We start from the raw sequence: 26,778 nt of genomic DNA on the forward strand, positions 1-26,778 counted from the left end.
AATCCAGGCAGTATGCCTGAGTATGGTCGCCAATAAACAGCTTCAACCTGCTTTTGAATTCAGGGTTCTCCTTTCTCTATGGGCAGCATGGTGGTGCAGTGGTTAGCACTGTTGCCTCACAGTAAGAAGGTTCCAGGTTCAAATCCCAGTTTTAAACTGGAGTTTTGCATGCTAGTGTGGGTTCTCTCCAGGTACTCTGGCTTCCTCCCACAATCCAAAAGACATGCAAGCTGGGTTAATTGGTGACTCTAAATTACCTGTAGGTGTGAGTGTGAGAGTGAGTGTTTGTCTGTCTCTGTATGTGGCCCCGTGATTGACTGGTGATCAGTTCAGGGTGACCCCGCCTCTCGCCCAAAGTCAGCTGGGACTGGCTCCAGCTCCCCTGTAACCCTGACGGATAAGCGGTAGCCTATAGATAATGGATGGATGGATAAACATGGAATATAAAACTTCAGTCACTTAGCAGTGTTCACTGGACTTTAAGCACCTTCCACTGGTCCAAAATGCATGAAATCGCTGGTTCAATGGAGAGCCAACGTGTGGCACACACCTTGGTTATTTGTAAGGGTTTCTCCCCACAGTTGATGCTCTCATATAAGGCTTTGTAGGCCTCCCTGCACATTGGAGACACTGAAAACCAGTTCTAAGTCTCCTTTACCAAGTACTCCACACTATGGGGGATGGTAAAGTACCTCATCACAACCCCCAGGTACTTAGAAGACACTTCCATCTGTTGACTCATCGAGGAGGCTGAAACGCTGCTCACCCACATCTGCGACCAACTTTTTGAGAGTCTGGTGGTAGAACACCATCAATCATTTCCGTGCACTTTGTCCTGTGCATTTTGAAGTGAGGATCAGCAGAGGAGTCTGAGAAAGCAGCTTCACGCTTCCCCAGTGTGACCACATGGGTGACTGTGGCTCAGTGGTAGCGTGAGTTGTCTCTCACTCAGAAGATCGGGGGTTTGATCCCCAGCTCCTGTGGGTCAACATGGCAGCATGGATCAGTGTTTGCAACAGCTAATGCTGTGGTGGCTTCAGTCAGTGTTTTTCCTCATTAATGGCAGCTTGCTTTGGGTGGAACTGTTGTAAGGTTTTGTTTTTTCAGTATGTTTTAGAGTTGTCGTGTTTTTTTTATATCACAAAGTTTGGTGTAGAAATCAGCCTTACAATCCAGGCAGTAAGTCCGTGTATGGTCTCCAATAAACGTACAATAAACACTTTAGACTGAGACATGATGAGCTAGTTAGCTAGATTAGCTTATGTCACAGAGAGACACACACACAGTGGACGAGGTGAGTTAGTGACTGAGGCTGTGTGGCTCAAATGCAATGATTTATTTTAGTGACATCAGCGGCGGCTCTGCGCGTGCGCGATTCATGAGCAGCGTGCATGCGGAGTGGAGTGGCTCTCCTCCTGACAGCTTTGGGAGGGGGAGGGGCTTACGACAACACCTGCTGCTGAGGTGACTGCAGTGATACCTGCTTTCACTTCAGAGTCTCTAAAACACCAGAAAAGTCTCCAATAACACCAGAAGAAATCGCCAAGAGGATTTGGAAAGTCGCCAGATTTAACGAGAAAGTCGCCAAGTTAGCAACACTGGAAATGACGTCAGAACACTTCCGCAGCAGCAGATGACGTCGGAGCCTGAGCGGATTGTTGGCACGTTTTTTTGCAGCTCGTTTTTCTGCTTCAAAAATATGTTTGGAGGAGGAAAAGAAAACTGGAAAACTACCGGAGGAAAACATCATGAAGACGCGGAGTTAGCTTTGGTTAATGAGGTCAGTCTGAGGCCGAATGGCCAAACACAAACACTAACAAACACATGGTGGTGAGAAGCTAGCTAATTAGCTAACGCTAGCTAACCATGCTAGCGTTAGCTAATTAGCTAATGCTAGCTAACCATGCTAACGTGAACAGCTTTGACATTTTAATAATAATAATCCATTATTGATCCCCATGGGGGAAATTCAGGTGTTGCAACAACCCAATGTATAACATTAAAGTACAAAAAGTGCAATAGAAACGTACATTAAAAAGAAAGTGTCAATTTATGACAGTGATGTCATATTTAATTAGCAGCAGGTGTGAGAATAGTGCAGCTGTGAAGGCATGATGTGTTGCTGTATGGTATAATAATATAATATGGAATGGATAAATATGTGCAAGTACAGTGCTACCATCAACCATAACTACTCGTATAGTAATAATAATAATATACTATATGACAATAATAATGTTCCAGTAACAACCATATTAATGAGAGTTCAATATGACATAATAATAAAGTTTACAACAATGATGATAATGTTAAGATATAATAGTATGGTTGATAGGTAGAATGTTATGTGCATATTCAGTCAGTCCAGTGCAAGAGGTGGGGGATCAGTGAGTGTTGTTTGTTGGGGGGTGGGGGGCTCAGCTTCATAGCAGACTGAGTTCTCCACTGCTGTTAAACAGTCTGATGGCAGTGGGCACAAATGAGCACTTGGTCTTGGTCCTGGGTGGGATGAGCCACAAAGTGATTATAGTAGGTGACTTTAATATTTATGTGGACGATGATAATGATGGTCTCAGCACTGCTATTGTCTCACTATTGGACTCAGTTGGCTTCTCCCAGAGTGTAAATGAATCCACTCACTGTTTTAACCACACTCTTGACCTTGTTCTGGCTGATGGTGTTGAAATTGAACAGTTAACAGTCTTTCCACATAACTATTCTATCGGACCATTACCTGATAACACCTCAATGTAATATTGCTAAAATCCGGCCCATCTTGTCTATGAATGATGCAGTAAAATGAGTCCATGCATTTGTCACTTAAAGATTCTCCAGCTGGTCCAGAACGCTGCTGCTCGTGTTCTGACGAGAACTAAGAGAAGAGACCATCTTTCTCCTGTACTGGCTTCTCTTCATTGGCTTCCAGTAAAATCTACAATAGAGTTTAAAATCCTTCTCCTCACCTACAAGGTTCTTAATGTTCAGGCTCCATCATATCTTTATGATGGATCCTGGTCCTGCTGCTGTGGTTCTCTGGTTCCTGTGGATCCTGGTCCTGCTGCTGTGGTTCTCAGGTTCCTGTGGATCCTGGTCCTGATTCTCCTGCTGTGGTTCTCTGGTTCCTGTGGATCCTGGTCCTGCTGCTGTGGTTCTCTGGTTCCTGTGGATCCTGGTCCTGCTGCTGTGGTTCTCTGGTTCCTGTGGATCCTGGTCCTGATTCTCCTGCTGTGGTTCTCTGCTTCATGAATTACTGCTGCGGATCGTCGGCCACTCGTCATGTTTTTCAATATTAACATACTGCTAATTCATTAGTCACACTCCTATTGTTAGTGCTGTAGTCGCTGTTAGTATGTTGGTTGCTGTTTGTCTTGTCTCTCTCTTATTAAAGAGTTCGGTTCTAGACCTGCTCTTTATGTAAAGCGTATTGAGATAATGCTGTTATGAATTGGCGCTCTATGAATAAAGATTGATTGATTGATCCATCATATCTTTAAGAACTCATCGTACCGTACTACCCCACTAGAGCACTGTGCTCCCAGAACACAGGCCTACTGGTGGTTCCTAAAGTGATGGAGCCAGAGCTTTCAGCTATCAGGCTCCTCTCCTGTGGAACCTCCTTCCAGTTTGGGTTCGGGGGGGGCAGACACCCTCTCTACATTTAAGAGTAGACTAAAAACCTTCCTTTTTGATAAGGCCTATAGTTTAGTAGTTATGCTGCTTTAGGTTTAGATGCACTGGGCTCCTCTTCCTCTTCATCATTATGTCTCATGTCCGCTTAATGTCTGCTACTAACTTGCTATCTTCCCCGGAGCTTTTCTGTGCTTTTCTCATCTCTCAGGTTCCTTTGGATCCTGGTCCTGCTGCTGTGGTTCTCTGGTTCCTGTGGATCCTGGTCCTGCTGCTGTGGTTCTCAGGTTCCTGTGGATCCTGGTCCTGCTGCTGTGGTTCTCTGGTTCCTGTGGATCCTGGTCCTGCTGCTGTGGTTCTCAGGTTCCTGTGGATCCTGGTCCTGATTCTCCTGCTGTGGTTCTCAGGTTCCTGTGGATCCTGGTCCTGCTGCTGTGGTTCTCTGGTTCCTGTGGATCCTGGTCCTGCTGCTGTGGTTCTCTGGTTCCTGTGGATCCTGGTCCTGATTCTCCTGCTGTGGTTCTCTGCTTCATGAATTTCTGCTGCGGATCATCGGCCACTCGTCATGTTTTTCAATATTAACATACTGCTAATTCATTAGTCACACTCCTATTGTTAGTGCTGTAGTCGCTGTTAGTATGTTGGTTGCTGTTTGTCTTGTCTCTCTCTTATTAAAGAGTTCGGTTTTAGACCTGCTCTTTATGTAAAGCGTATTGAGATAATGCTGTTATGAATTGGCGCTCTATGAATAAAGATTGATTGATTGATTGATTGATGAGCCGCTGACTGAATGAGCTGCCACAGCTCATCATGGAGGGGGTGAGGGGGGGTTTTCAGGATGACCTTGATCTTGTCCTTTGTCCTCCTCTCTGCCACTGTCTCCAGGCTGTCCAGCTCCAGTCCAACCACTGAGCTGGCCTTCCTCACCAGCTCGTTCACCTCGTTGGCATCACCAGTCGACCACTGGGACGACTATTCTTTGGCAGCGGGACAACGCAGGAGGTCTTCCACAGTTCGGGCACTGTCCTCAGCCTCAGAGAGAGATTGAAGAGGAGCTGCCAGCTGCCCAGCGCTCACTTTCAGCATCCTGGGGTTGATGTTGTCAGGTCCGCTAGCTTTGCTCCTCTTAATCCTGAAGAGCTCCTGCTGAACCTGGCTGGTGGTGAAGGTGAGGCTGAGTGGGTGTCGATGGGGAGGGGAACACAGTCTTCAGCAGACGTGTGGATGGTAGCAGGGGTGTTGGGGGGTGGGGGTTGTGTTGAACCTATTGAAAAACAGGTTGAGCTCAGTTGCTAACTCCTGGTCCCCCTGTACTCCAGATGGAGTCACACTGCAGCCAGTCATTTGCTTCATCCCATTCCACACCTCTTTGGTGGTGTTCTGTCCCATCTTTTCCTCAATCCTCTCCCTGTATTTGTGTTTTGCCTCTCAGCTTCCCGCGTCAACCGAGTGGATGACGTCACTCGCTGTCCTCGCCACCGCAGATGGGGGGATGAAAACAATAACAGCGATGGCGTGAGAGAACTCCCGTGGCAGATAGTAGGGTGTCATATCCACCGCCATGAGTTCAATGTCTGGGGTGCAGAGACGCTCCTCCACCGTAACATGTCCGGAATTACACCATTTCGAGTTAACAAAGTCAGCTATGCCTCCTCCTCTTTTCTCACGGCTCTGTTTCCCTCTGTCCGCCTGCTCTAGCGAGAAGCCGGCTAGTTCAAGCAGACTGTCCGGAATATTCCCATGGAGCCACGTCTCAGTGAAGCAAAGCACACTGCACTCCCTGTAGACCTGTTGGTTGTTGACAAAAGCCACTAACTCATCCACTTTGTTGGCGAGCGACCTCACGTTCCCCATAATGAGTGAAGGCAGGAACGGTGTAACTCTCCGGTCTCTCTCCCGTATCTTTGCACCGGCTCTTCTTCCACGGCAGGTGTGCTCAGAAGTTCTTTGCGGGTGTAAATGAGCATTTTCGATCTGAAACAACTGAGAAAAACAACAGCAACTAAAACGTTGCTACAAAACACAAAGTATCACACCAAAAGAAAAATAGAAATAAATAAACATGAGGTACAAAAAGAAAAAAAAGGAGAGGTAGAAAGGAAGCTGCTGCAACAGGCTGCCGACCTGGAAGTTAAGTTATTTTACTGCTTTTTGAGGCGGGTAAGTCAAATTCACCAGAATGATGACTAAATGTTCAGTTCAATTCAATTTCAATTTTTTCAATTTTATTTGTATAGCCCAATATCACAACAGAGTGTCTCATAGTGCTTTACAAATTTCACTGAAATAAACAAGTGTAAGCGAACAAACAATCTAATAGAGAGTCCAGCAGTCGATGAGGCAAATGGATCAGTCCGGTGGATCAGTCCGAGGCATCACCTGCCCTTTATGACCCTCCTTCTTCGGGAAGGAAAAACTAAAAAAAAACCCAGTGGGAAAAGAGAAACCTCCAGGAGCACCACAGTGAAGGAGAGATCCAGCTCCCAAGGACGGACAGGCTGTAGCCTTGGACAGACGCACATCCATTGGCTGATGGAGAACCACATCAGCAGGACCAGGATCCATAGGAACCGGGGAACCACATCAGCAGAACCAGGACCAGTATCCACAGGAACCAGAGAACCACATCAGCGGGACCGGGACCAGGACCCACAGGAACCAGAGAACCACATCAGCAGGGCCAGGACCAGGATCCACAGGAACCTGAGAGATGAGAAAGCACAGAAACGCTCCGGGGAAGATAGCAAGTTAGTAGCAGACATTTGGCTGACATGAGACATAACGATGGAGCGGAAGAGGAGGAGAGAGAATAGAGGAGCTCAGTGCACCATTGGAGTCCCCCGGCAGTCTAAGCCTATAGCAGCATAACTAGGGGCTTGTCTAAGGCCTGAGCCAGCCCTTAAATATATGCTTTGTCAGAAAGGAAGGTTTCATGTAGCTTATTATGAGAAGGAGCATGCTTTATATTTCATCTGTTATAGTTTTCACACTGTTACTATCAGAGGAAATCAGTGCCACCTATGGATCAGCTTTGCTACAGTGACAAACAAACAAGCTAGTGAACAACATGAGGAAAGAAACTTACTATTAAGTTTGTAACTCGGTGGATGATGTTGTATGATGTATGATTAAATAACGAAGCTTCTTGCGGTTAAATAGCAGCAGTGTTTCTAGTTTTGGTGCAGTTTTATTTGGCCTCTTAGCGCATGTTGTTTGTGTCTGTGTTAAATATCAATGTCCTGTTTCACTTGATTGTTTTAATACTGTAACGTTTCTCTTGTTGAGCTGAATGATGAGATTTTAGCAGGTGGAAATATGCTAATAACGGCACATCAGTTTTACTCTGTGATTTTTGGGTATTAGGTGCTTTCATTGTGGCTGGTGAACCTGTTTGGTCATTATTTAGGCCATCTGTGTGCATATTGGAGAGGTCTGAGTGTCCAAATATTCCAGAGTTTATCCACATCCACTTCCCCCACTGCCTGGCACAGTGGGGGAATAAGTCAATCAATCAGCCATTAATCAGAGTAGATGGAGAAATAGTTGTGTATTTGTCTTTACTCATGAAACATTTCACAGGCTACAGCTAGTGTCAGAGCATCGATTTCTGTCGGATCTGACTCCAGTCTGGCTGTTATTTCTGTAATTGTAGGCAGATTTCTGATGATGATCACCTTCAGGAACAGAAATAGATCATTCAACAGACGACCCCTCCCTCCCCTGCACTTCAGAGGAGCAGCTGTGGAAGTGGTGTCCAGCTTCAGGTACCTGGGGGTACATCTGACCGAGGACCTCACCCGGAGCTGCAACACCTCCCGCCTGGTCAGGAAGGTCCACCAGCATCTCTACTTCCTCAGGAAGCTGCGGCGCACCGGACTGGGGAGCTCAGCCCTGAGGAGCTTCTACCGACGTGAGGTGGAGAGCATCCTCTGCACCAGCATCCCTGTGTGGCACGGCAGCTGCTCTGCTGCAGACAGGGAGGCTCTGCAGAGGGTGGTGAAGGCTGCACAGAGGACTGTGGGGAGCGGCCTTCTCACCACCACAGACATTTACACTAGCAGATGCAAGAAAAGACTCCACCCACCCCGCACACCCTCCAGACCACCAGGCTGAGGAACTTCTTTCCAGAAGCTGTTAGACTGCTGAACTCCCCCATGCCCACACACCTACCTGCACCAAGTACTTCTATTTTGTTTTATATAGGACCTCTATTTTCTATATTTTATTTATTTGATATTTATCTTGGCTTAAAACGGGACCTGAGAACGTAATTTCGTACCTCCCCATGTGTAAACGTGTGTCGGTATGACAAAGTTCTCTGATCATTGAAATGTCAGTAATCACCATAAATGTCAAAATATTTTATTTGTCGTCCAAATAGTTACTGAAGTTTAAGAATGAATCTCAACAATGTAAATGTAAAGGGAATGAAATGAGAGAAAAGTCATCAGTGCAAATATCCACTTTTTTATTTCATACATCAGATGTGTGCAGCCTTGTTCAACATGAAGGTGATACAGCTGTAACTTCTGATCACTTATTGATTGATTCTTTTTCCTTTCATGCTTCAGGTTGGCTGGTGTTCACTGCTGAGGAGCTGAGGAAGAGTCTTCAGGTTCGTCCAAATCCTCCTCACTTTTTATTCATCTGACTGCTGACTGTAAACACAACTTGTATAAAATGTAATTGTTGTACGATTTTCTCCCTCTTGCAGATGCACGGACTGAAGCGACAACACGTTTGAAGAAGAGGAGCGTTCTGCACCCACTGAGGGAACATGTGCTCTGCTGAAGCTCTCAGGTAGGAGATTTGTTCTCAGTGTTACCAGCAGCTCTGTTAAATGCAGATGGAACATTGAAAACACGCAGGATATTTTCAACGTATTGATTTCTTGCTTAAGAAAAAGACTTAATGGCTCAAATGGTTGTGTAGTTTATTTCCTGAGTGCGGTTGCTGCCTGGACCCTCTCCCCATCAGCTGTGTTGTGTTTTAAAGCTGAAAAGCCGTCAGTGGAGCAGCGCCATGGTTCACGCCTTGTAGAGCAGCAGTAGCAGCAGCAGCAGCAGCAGCAGCAGCAGCAGCAGCAGCAGCAGCAGCAGCAGCAGCAGCCGCCGCCGCCGCCGCCGCCCCCGGTTGGATGTCCATAGTACCCCGACACCTCCAGCACATTCCCATGAGAGTGGATGAGGAGAGCACCGTGTCCTCCAGCTGGAGTTTCAATGTGAAACTGATGACGTGCAGAACAAGGTGGGGCCCACAGGGAGCTATTTTAGCATCTTGTTCATTGTTTATTTCTACTAATACTGACTTGATATATATAATTAGTTATTGTTGGAGCTAGTTTGTGATCCCATTACCTGATTAAGATCAATTACTTTGTTATTTAAGCGTTTAAGCGTTTCCAAACCATCCTCCTCATCAGCTGTTTTCTTGCTGAGCTGTTCCTCAGGCTGGAGTTTGTACTTGTTCTTTTAACCCTGTTTCTTGTTCTCACTGCTCAGTCCTGACAAGAAACAGTCAACAGTCAGGATTTAATCTCTTCACCTCAGACTTTTAGCCTGAACTACATGCCTGTCCCAGCTTAAGTCTTTTACCAGGGGAGGTGGTAACATGCACAGTCTGATCACTCTAACTCCTCAGGTAGTTTGCTCTGGTTACGTGACATTTTAAAAGTCAGCTGATGATTGAAAAGCTGCTCTTGTGAAAACTCCTGTTCTTCATCCAGTTGTGGGTTCAATATCTCATCTGTTGTGGATTGTTGAAAGCTGTCGCCTGTGGGATGGATTCTGTCTCCATCATCAGTAAGAAGAGCAGATTTGCTTCTGGTAGCAGATGATAAGAGGCACATTAGAACATGCACAATACTAATGTACAATACTAATACAATACTCTAATACTTTGATCTACCTGCGGGTTTCAGGTCTTAAATGTTGCTTCTTATCATCCGCTACCAAAAGCAAATGATGATGGAGACAGAATCCATCCCACAGGCGACGGCTTTCAACAATTCACTAACAGATGAAATATTGAACCCACAACCGGATGAAGACCAGGAGTTTTCACAACTGATGGCGAGAAGTCTGAGGTGAAGAGATGAAATCCTGACTGTTTCTTTCCACACGTTTCTTGTCAGGACTGAGCGGTGAGAACAAGTACCAAGAAGTGAGGAACAGCTCAGGAGCACAGTCACATGACTTCACCTGTAGCTCAGTGAGATCAGGTGCTGACTCAGCACCCTAAGGAGAGAGGTCTGAACCCCGGCTGGGACATCGTCCCTCCTTTCCCGCCAGTACGTGTTGGGAAAGAAGCACAATTGTTATGGCGCTTTTCTATTAAACAGTTTTAGCTCGACTCGGTTTGGTTGGTTTGTTTTCCATTACAGTAGCGTACCACCTCAAAGTGGGCGGGGTCGTCATAGCAAGGCGGCCCGAAACTCCGGTGGTGTAATTTGTATGCGGCACAAACACAACTAAGGACATTGAGCATTTGGTTTGCGTGTAGCCGTTTACCTCGTTCCCAGAAATAATAAAAACGCCCCGTCTGTTTCCAGCGGTTTAAAAATGGCGGGTTTGATTCTTGTGAACGAGTCGCTCTCATGACTCATCCAGTGGCGTCACTCACTGGCTGGTGACGTCACATTTTGGGCTCGACTCAGCTCGCTTGGAACCAAGTAGGTCCTAAAATAGTACCTGGTACCAGATACTGTCTAGTGGAAAACCCAAAAGGTCGAGTCGAGTAGGTACTAGTGGAAAAGCGCCATTAGTAACTGTTATCTGATTTATTTATTTATTCTTCTTCTTCCTCGCAGGTGTCGCAGCACAAATCTCCATGAAAAGAGCTGCATGTGAGCAGAGTGACAGCAGATGAGCAGCAGCTCATTAGTGACGTTTGAGCCACCAGACCAGCAGCAGCAGCATTTACACTGCAATTTCTTCAGGAATTGCAATTTCTCTAGTTAATTAGTAGAGTTTGACTGTAGTGATGTGCAGAACAAAGTGCTGCGTACAGGTGAGCTATTTTTCAGTCTTTGTACGAGTTGATATATTTATAATATATAAATTAAAAATATAAAGTATTGTTGGAGCTAACTTGTGATTCCATGACCTGATTAACATCTTTCACCTCTAAAGTGTTGAGCCCTCTTTTTTTTCAGCTGGTTTTCCCAAATGAAGATGTCAAATACAACCTGAGCACTTCTTCTAGTGCGACAGGGCTTGTGGTGCGGTGGGATAAGTCGCTGCCATACAAGGCACTGAAGAATCAGAGGTGCCAGGTTCGATCCCCGCTGTCGGCATGAGTGCCTGTCGCGTACGAGAAGGGACTTGCGAGGGCAAGACTGGGGGGGGCGGTCTATCTCCCCAGCGTTTCCAAAGGCTCAAGTAAAGGGTTATGCAGCTTTTTTATTTGAAAACCCCAAAAAACACTTAGAAAAATTTTTAGGCAGGGATTTCCCTCATTTTTAGGGAGTTCATCTAAAGAGGGGAAAAATTTAAAAAAAAAAAAAATATACTAAGTGTTTTTTGCCTCTAACTCCAGAGTAAACTTGCTAAGTATTTTCTTCCAAAGTGGCAGCTATCGTGCACTTGATTTAGAGGGGGAAAAAGAGGGTTAATTTGAAGAGGAGAAAATATTACTAAGTAAATACTTAGTAAAAATTTTACCAAGTATTTTCTATTGTAATAGCGAGAAAGAAAAAATATACACCAAGTGTTTTTTGACCCTAAAGTAGTACAAAAATGCAGGGAAAAAATATTTTGGCTAAATATTTCCTATTGTGGCAGAGGGGGGAATAAAAAAATTACAAAGTGTTTTTTGCCTCTAAATCCAGTACAAAAATCACTGAAAAAAATTTCTACCTGCTTACAGTCCTAAAGTGAGGTTTTTTTTTAGGGTTCACAAATGATCAATTTCACATTAAACTGAATCCATGACCAGTAAAACACAGGATTCTGCTCCAAAATTGGGTCAGTGTGAATGAGGAGGTCATGTAAAAGGCACTACACAAATACTGACCAGAGGTGGATTCACAGCAGTTAAGCTGATGCAAAATCACTCACAATATCAAAGACATAGGAAACAATATTAAGACAAAACCTCTTTTTATTTAAGAAAAGTGAAGGTGCTACTTGGCTCACTGGACATCCAGCAGGAACATGGAGGCAGATCCTGTGAGACAGAAGAAGACAATGATTAAGACCAATACAAACATGTCAGAGGAGCTGCTGCTCTACTTTTACCTCACATCAGTTTGTCTATGAACTCTTTCCATAAAGAGCAGCAGCATAAAAGTAACAAAACACAACTTGCACTTCATTTTATGTAGAAATCAGTGCTAAACTGAGGCTCTCATACAAACACAGTTCTGTTTGGATTCAGGTTCTCCTGCTGCATCCTGGGAAAACACAGAAACAGCACAAGTTTTATTAAAGAGTGACCAGACATAAGGTTAAACTTGTGATCTGTTCATTTGGAAATTGTTCTCTTCATTTTAAATAAAGTTTGACGTGACAACATCCTGTGTTCATATTTACTGACTCCTCATCTCTTCCCAGCAGACACCTGGATACTTTTAGATTCTCCCTTTACAAACAAGCACCAAGAGAGAGAATTATCTACTGCAAGAATTCACAAATCTTCAATGTTTATTGGCTCCAATTCCAACATTAACATTATAGAACTGTTGTCTACCTGGAAATCATCATTAGAAAAGTGGAATAAGTAGTTCAGGAAGAAATCAGTTTGAAAATGATTGTTTGCTTTGTGATGAGAAAATAAAAGCTCACATTTCCTGTCTAAACACATTCATCTGATATTCTAGGTAAAGTTGAGTTTTTACCACAAGCTGTTCCTGTCGCAGGTTCTTCAGCCCAGACTCAGGACACACCACCTGCAACGGAAGAGAGTTACAATAAAACTACAGCTCTTTACCCAAGTAAAAAGGAACTAAATGTGACAATAAAGTTTGTGATTTCTCACTTCAAAGCTGCTGGTTGTGGTTCCCCTGATCTCAGCCACAATAAACCACTGATTTATTAATATAAACAGGCTACATGCTAATGCTACATGCTAACACTAGCCAGCATGTTAGCCACTGATTAGCCACAAGGTGAAACTGATCAGTGATTATTGACCCTGCAGTCCACTCATTAGCAGCAAACTCACCGCAGACACTCTTACTAATTAAACAGGACTTTAAATTAACGTGACACTGAGTCTGAGCTTTAACTCTCCTGCTGCTGCAGAGTGTCTGTGTTCACTGGTCTTCTTTCTCCCTCTGAAGCAGCTGCAGGATCCATGAGGAACTTCTGGAGGTTCTAGTGCAAACACAGAGAACATCAGAACCATCAGCCACAATGAAACCACCAACATACCCAAAAATCACAGAGAAACTGTTGTGCCCTTATTAGCATATATATATATATATTAGCATATATCCTCCTCAAGCAGCAGTAAAATGTAGTAGTAACATGCTAGCTAGCATTAGCTAATTAGCTAACAACTGACTACTGATTTGTTTGTGATTGTTCGGTCATTCAGCCTCAGACTGACCTCATTAACAAAAGCCAACTCCTCATCTCCATGCTGTTTCCTCCTCTGGTCCTCCAAAGACTTTATGAAGCAGAAGCAAAGTGTCTGATTCTTTGTAGCTGAAAGAGAAGAGCCGAATGGCGTCGGGAGAGCCACATCTTCAGACTTTTATTGTGATGGGCCACCATGCGGCCAATCACATGCGAGAACAGAGTAGGATCATACCATTATGTGAAAGTAGGAAGGGAGACAGGAAGTGAGGTGGTACAGTCCAGGTACCGAGCCACAGAGAGACGGATTTAAATACATAGCACTTGACTTTGAGTTCAAGAAATGAGCGAAAACCGTAAAAGAAGCAGCATCAGCATCAGAGAGGGAAGCTTGAAATAGTCTGTACCTCCACACAGCTTGTCCCATTTAACTCACCCGTCGCGGTGCTCTTTAGCCTGCTAACATCATCCTGTTGTACTGCATTCGCGTGTGGTGCTTGAATTACTGCATCAATGCGGCGTGGCATGGAGGCCATCAGTCTGTGGCACTGCTGAGGTGTTATGGAAGCCCAGGTTGCTTTGAGAGCGGCCTTCAGCTCGTCTGCATTGTTGGGTCTGGGGTCTCTATTCTCTCACCCCATAGATTCTCTATGGGGTTCAGGTCGGGGGAGTTTGCTGGCCAATCGATCACAGTAATGCCGTGCTCAATAAACCAGGTTTTGGTAGTTTTGGCAGTGTGGGCAGGTGCCAAGTCCTGCTGCAAAAGAAACTCGGCATCTCCGTCGAGCTGGTCAGCCGATGGAAGCATGAAGTGCTCTAAAATGTGCTGGTAGACGGCTGCGTTGACTTTGGTCTTGTATAGTATATGAGTTTCACTTTTTGAATTGAATGTTTTGAGATGCACCTACCTGTACATACGTGTCACCATCTCCATCTTGCGTGGTCAGCAGCTCAGGGGAAACTCCTCCGACTCTCTTCACCTCTTGCTGTATTTGCCGGTGAAACAGAGTGACTTTGACCCCGGCGGTCGGAGCCACTTGTCCCTGCACAGCTGGGTGCTGCAGTTCTCCTGCAGGGGGGAGCAGATTTGTGGTGTTGGAGTTTACTGGCACAAAGGGGGCAGCAGACGAGGACTCTCTCTTCAGGAAAACTCAGAAACAGTTACACAAGCACCCCCACTTTACTGAAACTAATTAAACATTTGAAATGAGATCACATTTGCCAGCTAGCCTACTGAACGCCCACTATTCTACATCTTTTCAGCTATGGGCTATTCAGACTTGATGTCAGGTATACAGCTACAGCCCACTACTTTTCAATTTCATTAAACCCGTTGCAGTGACAAGACATTCATTCATTCATTCCTGCAACCAGACGTGTCAAACAAGACAACAACATGAGTTCATGCTTATTTTCTATTTCATTGTGTCAGCTTGAAACCATACAGCCATGTAGTGTAGTGAACAGGAATGAGGATGGAGAATCAAAGCCCAAACAGTCCATGAACCAAGAAATGACACGTCACCAGTGCACTTCATCTTATTGACCACTAGATGTCCTACTGGAGCGCGGTGTCATTGAAGCCTCGAGTAATTAACCATTTTTCAATTAAGTGTCGAACTTCAACAAAGCCTCGATCAGCCATCACTATGTCCTCTGTACCTGGACTGTACCACCTCACTTCCTGTCTTCAGAGCGTCTCCCCTACTACATAATGGTATGATCCTAATGTGTCCTCCCACGTGATTTGCCGCATGGTGTGTCCATCACTATAAAAGTCTGAAGGTTTGACTCACCCGGCGCCAGTCGGCTCTTCTCCTTCTGCTGCAAACACCCGGACGCTTTGCTTGGGCTCGTTTTGTGCTTCATGCAGTCCTTCGGAGGTCCAGAGGAAGAAAACATCGCGGAGTTGGTTTTGGTATGCAAACAAATGGGTGTTCAGTAGCTAGCTAATTAGCTAACCATGCTAAGGTGCACAGCTGATACATTTTTCTATATTGGTGGTTTCATTGTGGCCGATGAACCTGTTTGAGAACCAAAGTACCAGATTACTGTTGTAATAAACACTGATGGTTCTAATGTTCTGTGTTTGCACTAGAACATCTAGAAGTTCCTCATCAGGCCTCTCAGCTGTTTTCTGTAACTCAGCAGCTGCAGCAGCAGGAGAGTTAAAGCTCAGGCTCAGTGTCCCGTTCATTATAGTCCTGTTTAATTGGTGAGCATCTGCAGTGGGTTTGCTGCTAATGACCGGACTGCAGGGTCAATAATCACTGATCAGTTTCACCTTGTGGCTAATCAGTGGCTAACATGCTGGCTAGTGTTAGCATGTAGCATTAGCATGTGGGCTGTTTGGAACAGATTAAATTAGTTTAAAGACCAAAAGCTAAGCATCAAATTGGTGGTTTATTGTGGCTGAGATCAGGTGCAGCTTCATCACATAATGTCATTTATTTCCTTTTTACTTTGGTAAAGAGCTGTAGTTTTATTGTGAAAACCTCTTCCGTTGCAGGTGGCGTGTCCTGAGTCTGGGCTGAAGAACCTGTGACAGGAACAGCTTGTGGTAAAAACGCTCAACTTTACCTAGAACATCACATAAATGTGTTTAGACAGGAAATGTGAGCTTTTATTTTCTCCTCAGAGCAAACTAATAACTTTCATCCACATCAAACTGATGTTAATGGCACTAAATGTTGGAATTGGAGCACAAACATTGAAGATTTGTAAATTCTTGCAGTAGATAATTCTCTCTATTGGTGCTAGTTTGTAAAGGTAGAATCTAAAAGTTTCCAGGTGTCTGGTGGGAAGAGATGAGGAATCAGTAAATCTGAACACAGGATGTTGTCACGTTAAACTTTATTTAAAATGAAGAGAACACGTTTAACCTTCTGTCTGGACACTCTTTGATCAAAGTAATGCTGTTTTTGTGTCTTCCAGGATGCAGCAGGAGAACCTGAATCAGCCGTGGATCCAAACAGAAGGTCCTGTGGAAAAGTAGCAGACTGTAGTAAGTATTAATGCATTCAACATGACTCCTCTGCAGCATCTTCATGTATCAGCAAAAGAGAAAACTTGTTTTTTTTTTTTGTGTGTTCCCAGGATGCACCAGGAGAACCTGAATCAACCGTGGATCCAAACGGCACTGATTTCTAAATAAAGACATGTAAAATGAAGTGCAAGTTGTTGTGTTTACTTTTTTGCTGCTGCAAGAGTTACTAGCTAATTGTCAGAAACTGGTTTGAGGTGAAAGTAGACCAGCAGCTCCTCTTCAGTCTTCCTCTGACAGGATCTGCCTCCATGTTCCTGCTGGATGTCCAGTGAGCCAAGCAGCACCTTCACTGTGTCTTGTATTTTAAATAAAAAAAAAAGTTGTCTAAATCTTGTTTTCTATTGAGTGATTTTTGCCTTGGTTTAACTACACTGAAAAGGCAAAGCTGTGGATCCACCTATGGTCAGCATTTATATAGCACCTTTCCATGACCTCCTGCCTGAGGAATGACCCACAGCTGGCCCCATTTTATTTTGGAGCAGAATCCTGAATCAATCCAGAATATTTTACTGGTCCTGGATTGAATGTAATGTGAGAGTGCTAATTTTTGAACCCAGCAATGGTGAGTTTAAGGGTAAATAAAATGCCAATTTGGAAGCAGGTAGAAAAATAACTGGTTGGAGCCTGAACGTATTTTTTTCCTATAAATGTAAAAAGTGCATAATGAGCAAAATGGCTGCTTTTTTTTTAACGTGCTTTTTCAATAAAATGAGCTGCATACCTGACTTCACCTTGGGGAAATAAATCAGCCCTCGCAAAACACCTTCTTTTGCACTCTTGCCACACACCGGGATTGAACCCAGCACCTCTGATCTTCAGTGCCTCTTCTGACTGCGACTTAACCCACTGCACCACAGACACCTGTCACACTAGAAGAAGATCACGGGGTGATTTTGTCATCTTCGTTTGGGAAAACCATCTCAAAAAAAGCACAACATTTTAAAAGTGAAAGATGCTAATCGCATCATGGAATCACAAACTAGCTCCAACAAGAATTTATATTTCTAATTTCTAGATTATAAACCTACCTGAGAGCTTCGGCACAGAGCACATGTTCCCTCAGTGGCTGCAGAACGCTCCTCTTCTTCAAACGTGCTGTCGCTTCAGTCCGCACATCTGCAAGAGGGAGAAAATGGTACAACAATTACACTTCATACAAGTGGTGTTTACAGTCAGCAGCAGCGCTGGAAAGTGGAGAACTGCAGGATGCCGATGAATAAAAAGTGAGGAGGATTTGGACGAACCTGAAGACTCTTCCTCAGCTCCTCAGCAGTGAACACCAGCCCACCTGAAGCATGAAAGGGAAAAGAATCAATCAATAAGTGATCAGAAGTTACAGCTGTATCACCTTCATGTTGAACAAGGCTGCACACATCTGATGTAGGAAATAAAAAAGTGGATATTTGCACTGATGACTTTTCTCTCATTTCATTCTCTTTACATTTACATTGCTGAGATACATTTTGAAACTTGCTGTTAAACTTCAGTAACTAAATACTTGGACATTAATGGTGATCACTGACATTTGAATGCAATGTGCTTAAGGAAGCACTGAGTGATCTATTTCTGATCCTAAAGGTGATCATCATCAGAAATCTGCCTACAATTACAGAAATAATAATAATTCTCTGACGACTCAGCCATCGTCGGTCTCATCAACAACAGAGACGAGGGGGAGTACAGAGAGCTGAACAAAAACTTTGTGGACTGGTGCCAGCAGAACTGCCTCCGGATTAATGCCGGAAAAACCAAAGAGCTGGTAGTGGACTTTCGTCGGCACAAAGACCCTCCCTCTCCGGTGAACATCCAGGGAACGGACATAGAGATTGTGGACTCTTACAAGTACCTGGGTGTTCACCTCAACAAGAAGCTGGACTGGACTGTTAATACTCAGGCACTCTTCAAGAAAGGCCAAAGCAGACTCCACCTGCTGCGTAGACTGAGGTCTTTCGGAGTGGCGGAGGGCCTCCTGAGGACTTTCTATGACTCTGTGGTGGCATCAGCCATCTTCTACGGTGTGGTCTGCTGGAGCAGCAGCATCACGGCAGCAGAGAAGAAGAGACTGAACAAACTGGTGGACAAAGCCAGCTCTGTCCTGGGCTGCAGCCTCGATCCTGTGGAGGTGGTGGGTGACAGGAGGATGGTAGCGAAGCTGTCATCAATCATGGACAATGTCTCCCACCCCCTACATGAGACTGTAAGAGCCCTGGAAAGCTCCATCAGTGACAGGCTTCGTCACCCACGATGCTCCAAAGAAAGGCATCGCAGGTCCTTCCTCCCTGCTGCCATCAGACTTTACAACCAAATCTGCTCCCAGTAAACCAAAGACCAAGAAAATAGTAACAAGTGCAATATTTCATATATATTTTATATTTTCCCCATGTGCAATAGCCTTTCTATCTCACCTCATTCTATCATTCTTTCACCATACATTATTGTTTGTATATACTGTACATGTAAACATATATATTTTATATTTTTTATTCCCTTTCTTTGTATGTGTGAACTGTATCTTGTATGTGTGAATCAGAACTGCTGCTGACTTGAAATTTCCCCATTGTGGGATAAATAAAGGAATATCTTATCTTATAACAGCCAGACTGGACAGTTGTAGCCAAAACTAGAAACACTGCTGCTATTTAACCGCAAGCAGCTTGGTTATTTAAATGAACATCATCCACCGAGTTACAAACTTGAAATCATAGTGAGTTTAGTGTTTAGTGTCTGTTGCTGGCTTTTCTTTCCTGGTGTTGATTGTCTGTCACTGTAGCGAAGCTAATCAATAGGCGGTGCTGATTTCCTCTGATAGTAACGGTGTGAAAATAAAACACGTTCCTTCTCATAATAAGCTACATTTAGTCATCAGTCTGGTGAACTTGGCCGCTGGCTGATTTGTTTATCCGCCTCAGAAAGCAGTAAAATGTGGCAGCTGTTAGCATGGTTAGCTAGCGTTAGCTAAATAGCTAGCTGTGTGTTGTGTATGTGTCTGTCCGTGCGGCCACTCAGCCTCAGACTGACCTCATTAACCAAAGCCAGCTCCGCGTCTTCGTGGTGTTTTCCTCGAGTCCTTCTCCACCTTTCCTTTCGTCCTCCAAACATCTTTTTCGAGCAGAAAAACACTCCAACGATCCGCTCAGGTTCAACGTCACCTGCTCATGACGTCATTTCCTCAACACGAGCACCGTCGCAGCAGGAAAGTTTAGCAGCAGGAAAGTTTAGCAGCAGCTCAGTCGATGTAGAAACTACGGGTGTTAATCATCCACAGCAAAATGGAACACATTTATTTCAGGGAGTTAAATGGTAAATGGTCTGTATTTGTCTCGCGCCTTTCTAGTTACTTCAACTACTCAAAGCGCTTTTACATGAGGGGGGGGGGACGACCCGCTCTACCGCGGACCCTCAGCCGAGTTCATCCCACGGAGCAGGTACAAGTTTGGCTTCACGTGTTTTGCATTTTTGAAGACACAGCGCCCCCTTGTGTCCTGTAGGAGGAACTATAGATAGATAGATAGATATTTATTTATTGATCCCTCAGTGGGGAAACTTTGCTGTTACAGCAGCTCAAAGGGACAGAAAAATTATATAGCAGAATATAATAGAATTAGAAAAATTATATAGCAGAATATAATAGAATTAGAAAAATTAAATAGCAGAATATAATAGAATATATACAGTGGTAAAAACCTATGTACACAAAGAAATGTAATTACAGAGACAAACAACAACAGGGTGAAGTGAAGTGGGGTGAGAATTATTGTACAGTTTATGTTATAGTAAAGTGCACAGGTGGTGGTTGGTGCAGCAGACTATAATGCAGCATTGTACAGTCTGACTGCAGTCGGGATGAAGGACCTGCGGAAGCGCTCCTTCTTACACCTGGGGTGTATCAGTCTGTGACTGAAGGAGCTGCTTAAGGCCCCCACAGTCTGATGCAGAGGGTGGGAGGTGTTGTCCAAGATGGAGGACAGTTTGGACAAGGTCCTCCTCTCTCCCACCACCTCTATGGGGTCCAGGGGGCAGCCACACACCGAGCCGGCTCTCTTAATTAGTCTGTTGAGCCTGTTCTTGTCCCGCTCAGAGCACCCCCCTCCCCAACACACCACTGCATATGAGACCACAGATGCCACCACAGTCTCGAAGAAGGTCCTCAGGAGTGGTCTGCTCACTCCAAAGGATCCTAGCCTCCTCAGCAGGTATAGTCGACTCTGACCCCTCTTGTAGAGAGAGTCAGTGTTGTCTGTCCAGTCCAGTTTATTGTTAAGGTGAACACCCAGGTACTTGTATGTCCTCACTCTCTCGATGCCAAGTCCCTGGATGCTCACTGGTGCAGTGATGGAGGGTTTCTTGTGGAAGTCGACCACCATCTCTTTCGTCTTGCTGGCGTTGACTAGGAGGTTGTTTCGTCCACACCGGCCGACAAAGTCCGTGATGACCGTCCTGTATTCACAGTCGTTCCCCTCTGACACACACCCCACGATGGCAGTGTCATCAGAGAACTTCTGGAGGTGACAACTGTCTGTAGCGTACCTGAAGTCTGATGTGTACAGGGTGAAGAGGAAAGGTGACAGTACCGTTCCCTGGGGGGCCCCTGTGCTGCAAACCACCACATCAGACACACTGTCCTGCAGTCTCACATACTGGGGTCTGTCCGTGAGGTAGTCAGTGACCCATGCAGCCAGCTGGTCACTGACTCCCGCTCTCTCCATCTTCACCCTGAGCAGTGGAGGTAGGATTGTGTTGAAGGCACTGGAGAAATCAAAGAAAGTGATCCTCACAGTGCTTCCACTGCCCTCCAGGTGAGACAGGGATCTCTGCAGCAGGTAGATGACAGCGTCATCCACCCCAATTCCAGGCTGATATGCAAACTGCAGGGGATCCATGTGTGGGCTCACCAGGGGGCGGAGATGGGTTAGGACGATCCTCTCAAGTGCCTTCATCAGGTGAGAGGTTCAGGCCACGGGTCTGAAGTGGTTGGGCTCCTTGGGGCGCGAGGTCTTAGGAACTGGAACCACACAAGAAGTCTTCCACATGGCAGGAACTTTTTCCAGACTCAGGCTCAGGTTGAAGATGTAGCAGACCACCTGACAGAGCTGGTCTGCACAGTCCCTGAGGAGTCTGGAGCTGATGCCATCAGGGCCCGTGGCTTTCCTGGCTTTGATCTTCTTCAGTTGACTTCTCACCTGATCAACAGTTGGTGTGAAGAGAGGAGGGGGAGAAGGGGGAGGGGGAGGGGAGGGGGAGAGCTGCCAATGAGGTGGTGGGGGGTGGGGGGGTGGAGGTGAGAGGACCAGAGGTGGTTGTGGAAGTGAGGGGGAGGGTGAGGGCCCCGGAGATGGTGGTGGTGAGGAGCTGGGGGTAGGCTGGTCTGTGCTCAGGCTGGGGAGGGAGGGGGCATTATCAAATCTGTTGAAAAACAGATTTAGCTTGTTGGCCCAGTCTCTGTCTCCAGGTTCAGGGTCTCTCCTACTGCTTATCTCCTGCCCTGACATGGATTTGAGACCTCTCCAGACCTCCCTCGTGTTGCTCCGCTGAAGATGATCTTCCATTTTCCTCCTGTAGTTGGCCTTGCACTATTTATCACTGTTCCTCCACTCGTGTTCTCTTTTTCACTGTTTTGTCTTTTCATCTGTTCTCTCTTTATATTATCTCTTTACTTTCCACTTTGGATTTTACTCCCTACAGATTTATTATAGGAGGTATAATGGAGCTCCTTGTGCCACAGGTGCTGTTACCACAACACTTTGTGCTCCTGAATTATAAAAACGGACAAAAATTGGTCATTGTCATACACCAAGTCTATGATGGGACAGTCAGGGGCAAGCAGCACTGGGAGTGACCACTGACCCTCCTTTTCTCTAAGCTCTAGGCTCAAACTAACTCCGGTGTCGCCTCCAGACTTGTGATGAAGTTCTCACAGTGGACCCTCACCTGCAGACTGAGGTAGTGGCCTTTCTCAGCACACACTTGCAAAGGAGAGCGGCCCCAGAGGGCAGCGAGCGCACGAGCCAGAGCCCGTCTGCCCTGAGCCACGGCTCTGTGGACAAATCTGGCAGTTTGAGAAGAAAGGACACAGTTAGATTACATCCACATGCAAATGACTTCAGACTGTTTATCCATGACTGTGAGCTGTTTCGGTGTTGGACTACGTCAGCCACTTTTAGTTGCCCATTTCAACCTCTTTGCTTGCTAACTAGTGTTCAGTCTTTAATACCCTGCCAGGAATGACTGGTTTAAACTGGCGACTTTGTCCACTGCTCGTCTTAGATTTCAGGAGGAGGAAAACAGACATCCAGCCCCTGTTGATTGGTGGGGATTGTGTGGCGAGGGTCTCCAACCACCGGTTCTTGGGCGTGCACATTGAGGATGACTTGACCTGGAGCGCCAACACCAGAGCCGTCATTAAAAAGGTACAGCGGAGACTCTATTTTCTGAGGATTCTCAGGAACAACCATCTCTCCCACAAACTGCTGGTGTCTTTTTACCGATGCTCCATAGAAAGCATCCCGTCGTACTGCATCTGCGTGTGGTTTTCCAGCTGCCGGCAGCAAACAGGAAGGCGCTCCAACGGGTCATCGCCATGGCCCAGAAGATCACCGGCTGCCCTCTACCTTCCCTGGAGGAAGTCTACAGCTCCCGCTGTCCGAGGAAGGCGCGGAAGATCGGCTGGGATGCGACCCACCCCGGCTTTTCACTGTTCCAACTTTTGCCCTCTGGTAGACGTTTTCGGACACTGAAGTACGAACAGATTAAAAACAGCTTCTACCCAAGAGCCATAATTGTACTAAACACTGCCGGACATTAAATAGAAGTGTGATGCTGCTGGATGTTATTTATATGAAGATGTTTTTTATTTGTTTTATACTCTGCACTTTGTGCTTTTTTAGATATTATTGTCATTCAGGGTACTTCTTTTATATACTTTATACTTTTTTATGGCACTTAAAGTGGATTGCACTTTCAATTTCATTGTACCTCTATAAACGACGATAAAGACATTCTATTCTATTCTATTCTATTCTATTCTGTTCTATTCTGCATCTAAAAAAATTAGAATATCGTGAAAAAGTTCATTCATTTCTGTAATTCAATTCAAAAAGTGAAACTCATATACTATATAGATTCATTCCACACAAAATGAAATATTATTTTTATTATTATTTGTTGTAATTGTGATGATTGTGGCTTACAGCTCATGAAAACCCCAAAGTCAGGATTAGAATATTACATAAAACCGACTGAAAAAAAGCCCAGGTTGCTTTGAGAGCGGCCTTCAGCTCGTCTGCATTGTTGGGTCTGGGGTCTCTATTCTCTCACCCCATAGATTCTCTATGGGGTTCAGGTCGGGGGAGTTTGCTGGCCAATCGATCACAGTAATGCCGTGCTCAATAAACCAGGTTTTGGTAGTTTTGGCAGTGTGGGCAGGTGCCAAGTCCTGCTGCCAAAGAAACTCGGCATCTCCGTCGAGCTGGTCAGCCGATGGAAGCATGAAGTGCTCTAAAATGTGCTGGTAGACGGCTGCGTTGACTTTGGTCTTGTATAGTATCTGAGTTTCACTTTTTGAATTGAATGTTTTGAGATGCACCTACCTGTACATACGTGTCCCCATCTCCATCTTGCGTGGTCAGCAGCTCAGGGGAAACTCCTCCGACTCTCTTCACCTCTTGCTGTATTTGCCGGTGAAACAGAGTGACTTTGACCCCGGCGGTCGGAGCCACTTGTCCCTGCACAGCTGGGTGCTGCAGTTCTCCTGCAGGGGGGAGCAGATTTGTGGTGTTGGAGTTTACTGGCACAAAGGGGGCAGCAGACGAGGACTCTCTCTTCAGGAAAACTCAGAAACAGTTACACAAGCACCCCCACTTTACTGAAACTAATTAAACATTTGAAATGAGATCACATTTGCCAGCTAGCCTACTGAACGCCCACTATTCTACATCTTTTCAGCTATGGGCTATTCAGACTTGATGTCAGGTATACAGCTACAGCCCACTACTTTTCTATTTCATTAAACCCGTTGCAGTGACAAGACATTCATTCATTCATTCCTGCAACCAGACGTGTCAAACAAGACAACAACATGAGTTCATGCTTATTTTCTATTTCATTGTGTCAGCTTGAAACCATACAGCCATGTAGTGTAGTGAACAGGAATGAGGATGGAGAATCAAAGCCCAAACAGTCCATGAACCAAGAAATGACACGTCTCCAGTGCACTTCATCTTATTGACCACTAGATGTCCTACTGGAGCGCGGTGTCATTGAAGCCTCGAGTAATTAACCATTTTTCAATTAAGTGTCGAACTTCAACAAAGCCTCGATCAGCCATCACTATGTCCTCTGTACCTGGACTGTACCACCTCACTTCCTGTCTTCAGAGCGTCTCCCCTACTACATAATGGTATGATCCTAATGTGTCCTCCCACGTGATTTGCCGCATGGTGTGTCCATCACTATAAAAGTCTGAAGGTTTGACTCACCCGGCGCCAGTCGGCTCTTCTCCTTCTGCTGCAAACACCGGGACGCTTTGCTTGGGCTCGTTTTGTGCTTCATGCAGTCCTTCGGAGGTCCAGAGGAAGAAAACATCGCGGAGTTGGTTTTGGTATGCAAACAAATGGGTGTTCAGTAGCTAGCTAATTAGCTAACCATGCTAAGGTGCACAGCTGATACATTTTTCTATATTGGTGGTTTCATTGTGGCCGATGAACCTGTTTGAGAACCAAAGTACCAGATTACTGTTGTAATAAACACTGATGGTTCTAATGTTCTGTGTTTGCACTAGAACATCTAGAAGTTCCTCATCAGGCCTCTCAGCTGTTTTCTGTAACTCAGCAGCTGCAGCAGCAGGAGAGTTAAAGCTCAGGCTCAGTGTCCCGTTCATTATAGTCCTGTTTAATTGGTGAGCATCTGCAGTGAGTTTGCTGCTAATGACCGGACTGCAGGGTCAATAATCACTGATCAGTTTCACCTTGTGGCTAATCAGTGACTAACATGCTGGCTAGTGTTAGCATGTAGCATTAGCATGTGGGCTGTTTGGAACAGATTAAATTAGTTTAAAGACCAAAAGCTAAGCATCAAATTGGTGGTTTATTGTGGCTGAGATCAGGTGCAGCTTCATCACATTTTGCCTGTGTTTGCAGGTGAACTTCATCTATAATGTCATTTATTTCCTTTTTACTTTGGTAAAGAGCTGTAGTTTTATTGTGAAAATCTCTTCCGTTGCAGGTGGCGTGTCCTGAGTCTGGGCTGAAGAACCTGTGACAGGAACAGCTTGTGGTAAAAACGCTCAACTTTACCTAGAACATCACATTAATGTGTTTAGACAGGAAATGTGAGCTTTTATTTTCTCCCACATCAAACTGATTTCTTCCTGAACTACTTGTTTCCAGGTAGAAAACACACTAACAGTTAATGTTAATGGCACTAAATGTTGGACTTGGAGCACAAACATTGAAGATTTGTAAATTCTTGCAGTAGATAATTCTCTCTATTGGTGCTAGTTTGTAAAGGTAGAATCTAAAAGTTTCCAGGTGTCTGGTGGGAAGAGATGAGGAATCAGTAAATCTGAACACAGGATGTTGTCACGTTAAACTTTATTTAAAATGAAGAGAACAAGTTTAACCTTCTGTCTGGTCACTCTTTGATCAAAGTAATGGTGTTTTTGTGTCTTCCAGGATGCAGCAGGAGAACCTGAGTCAGCCGTGGATCCAAACAGAAGGTCCTGTGGAAAAGTAGCAGACTGTAGTAAGTATTAATGCATTCAACATGACTCCTCTGCAGCATCTTCATGTATCAGCAAAAGAGAAAACTTGTTTTTTTTTTTGTGTGTTCCCAGGATGCACCAGGAGAACCTGAATCAACCGTGGATCCAAACAGCACTGATTTCTAAATAAAGACATGTAAAATTAAGTGCAAGTTGTTGTGTTTACTTTTTTGCTGCTGCAAGAGTTACTAGCTAATTGTCAGAAACTACTTTGAGGTAAAAGTAGACCAGCAGCTCCTCTTCAGTCTTCCTCTGACAGGATCTGCCTCCATGTTCCTGCTGGATGTCCAGTGAGCCAAGCAGCACCTTCACTGTGTCTTGTATTTTAAATAAAAAAAAAAAAAAGTCTAAATCTTGTTTCCTGTTTTCTATTGAGTTTTTTTTTTTTTTTTTTGCCTTGGTTTAACTACACTGAAAAGGCAAAGCTGTGGATCCACCTATGGTCAGCATTTATATAGCACCTTTCCATGACCTCATTCACACACTGACCCATGGAGCTGGAACCCCGACGGAAGGATGAGCCACAGCTGGCCATTTTATTTTGGAGCAGAATCCTGTGTTTTACTGGTGCTGGATTGAGTGTAATGTGAAATTGTATGTGTAAACATAAGACCACTTTAAAAGCAAGTAGAAAATACAAAGCCAAAAGAAACATTGTTTGAGTTTGAAACACTTTAATTTTTTAAAAGTGCATAATGAGCAAAATGGCTGCATAAAATCTTACTCCAACTTTGGGAAACACTGGTGGAGATAGAAGATCTTCAGGGGTTTTTATCTTCATTTGGGAAAACCATCTGGAAAAAACAAACACAAATGAACCTCCAGACACT

General features: G+C 44.9%; 5 long non-coding RNA genes across 6 annotated transcripts; 3 read left to right on the plus strand and 2 right to left on the minus strand.

Annotated features, from left to right (window-relative positions):
* The first annotated feature begins 10,600 nt into the window (after positions 1-10,600).
* LOC139223433 (uncharacterized) lies at positions 10,601-11,025 on the plus strand. The gene is made up of 2 exons (XR_011585992.1): positions 10,601-10,635; positions 10,781-11,025. It is a non-coding gene; the product is annotated as an uncharacterized lncRNA (long non-coding RNA).
* Positions 11,026-12,000: 975 nt separating this feature from the next.
* LOC139223896 (uncharacterized) lies at positions 12,001-13,035 on the minus strand. The gene is made up of 4 exons (XR_011586050.1): positions 12,931-13,035; positions 12,790-12,888; positions 12,464-12,514; positions 12,001-12,019 (listed from the first exon to the last, which is right to left on the minus strand). It is a non-coding gene; the product is annotated as an uncharacterized lncRNA (long non-coding RNA).
* Positions 13,036-14,931: 1,896 nt separating this feature from the next.
* LOC139223828 (uncharacterized) lies at positions 14,932-16,319 on the plus strand. Its single transcript, XR_011586031.1, has 4 exons — positions 14,932-15,063; positions 15,655-15,705; positions 16,080-16,149; positions 16,242-16,319. It is a non-coding gene; the product is annotated as an uncharacterized lncRNA (long non-coding RNA).
* On the minus strand, positions 16,000-19,358 carry LOC139223826 (uncharacterized). 2 transcript variants are annotated; one of them, XR_011586029.1, is made up of 6 exons: positions 19,210-19,358; positions 18,119-18,305; positions 17,436-17,479; positions 17,220-17,307; positions 16,913-17,060; positions 16,000-16,126 (listed from the first exon to the last, which is right to left on the minus strand). It is a non-coding gene; the product is annotated as an uncharacterized lncRNA (long non-coding RNA). The 2 variants fall into 2 exon arrangements; XR_011586030.1 differs by lacking the exon at positions 18,119-18,305.
* A 5,282-nt stretch (positions 19,359-24,640) lies between these two features.
* Positions 24,641-26,081, plus strand: LOC139223891 (uncharacterized). The gene is made up of 4 exons (XR_011586047.1): positions 24,641-24,787; positions 25,411-25,461; positions 25,860-25,929; positions 26,021-26,081. It is a non-coding gene; the product is annotated as an uncharacterized lncRNA (long non-coding RNA).
* Positions 26,082-26,778: the final 697 nt, after the last annotated feature.

Source organism: Pempheris klunzingeri, chromosome 24 (genome assembly GCF_042242105.1).
Source record: "Pempheris klunzingeri isolate RE-2024b chromosome 24, fPemKlu1.hap1, whole genome shotgun sequence".
Classification (NCBI taxonomy): Eukaryota; Metazoa; Chordata; class Actinopteri; order Acropomatiformes; family Pempheridae; genus Pempheris; species Pempheris klunzingeri.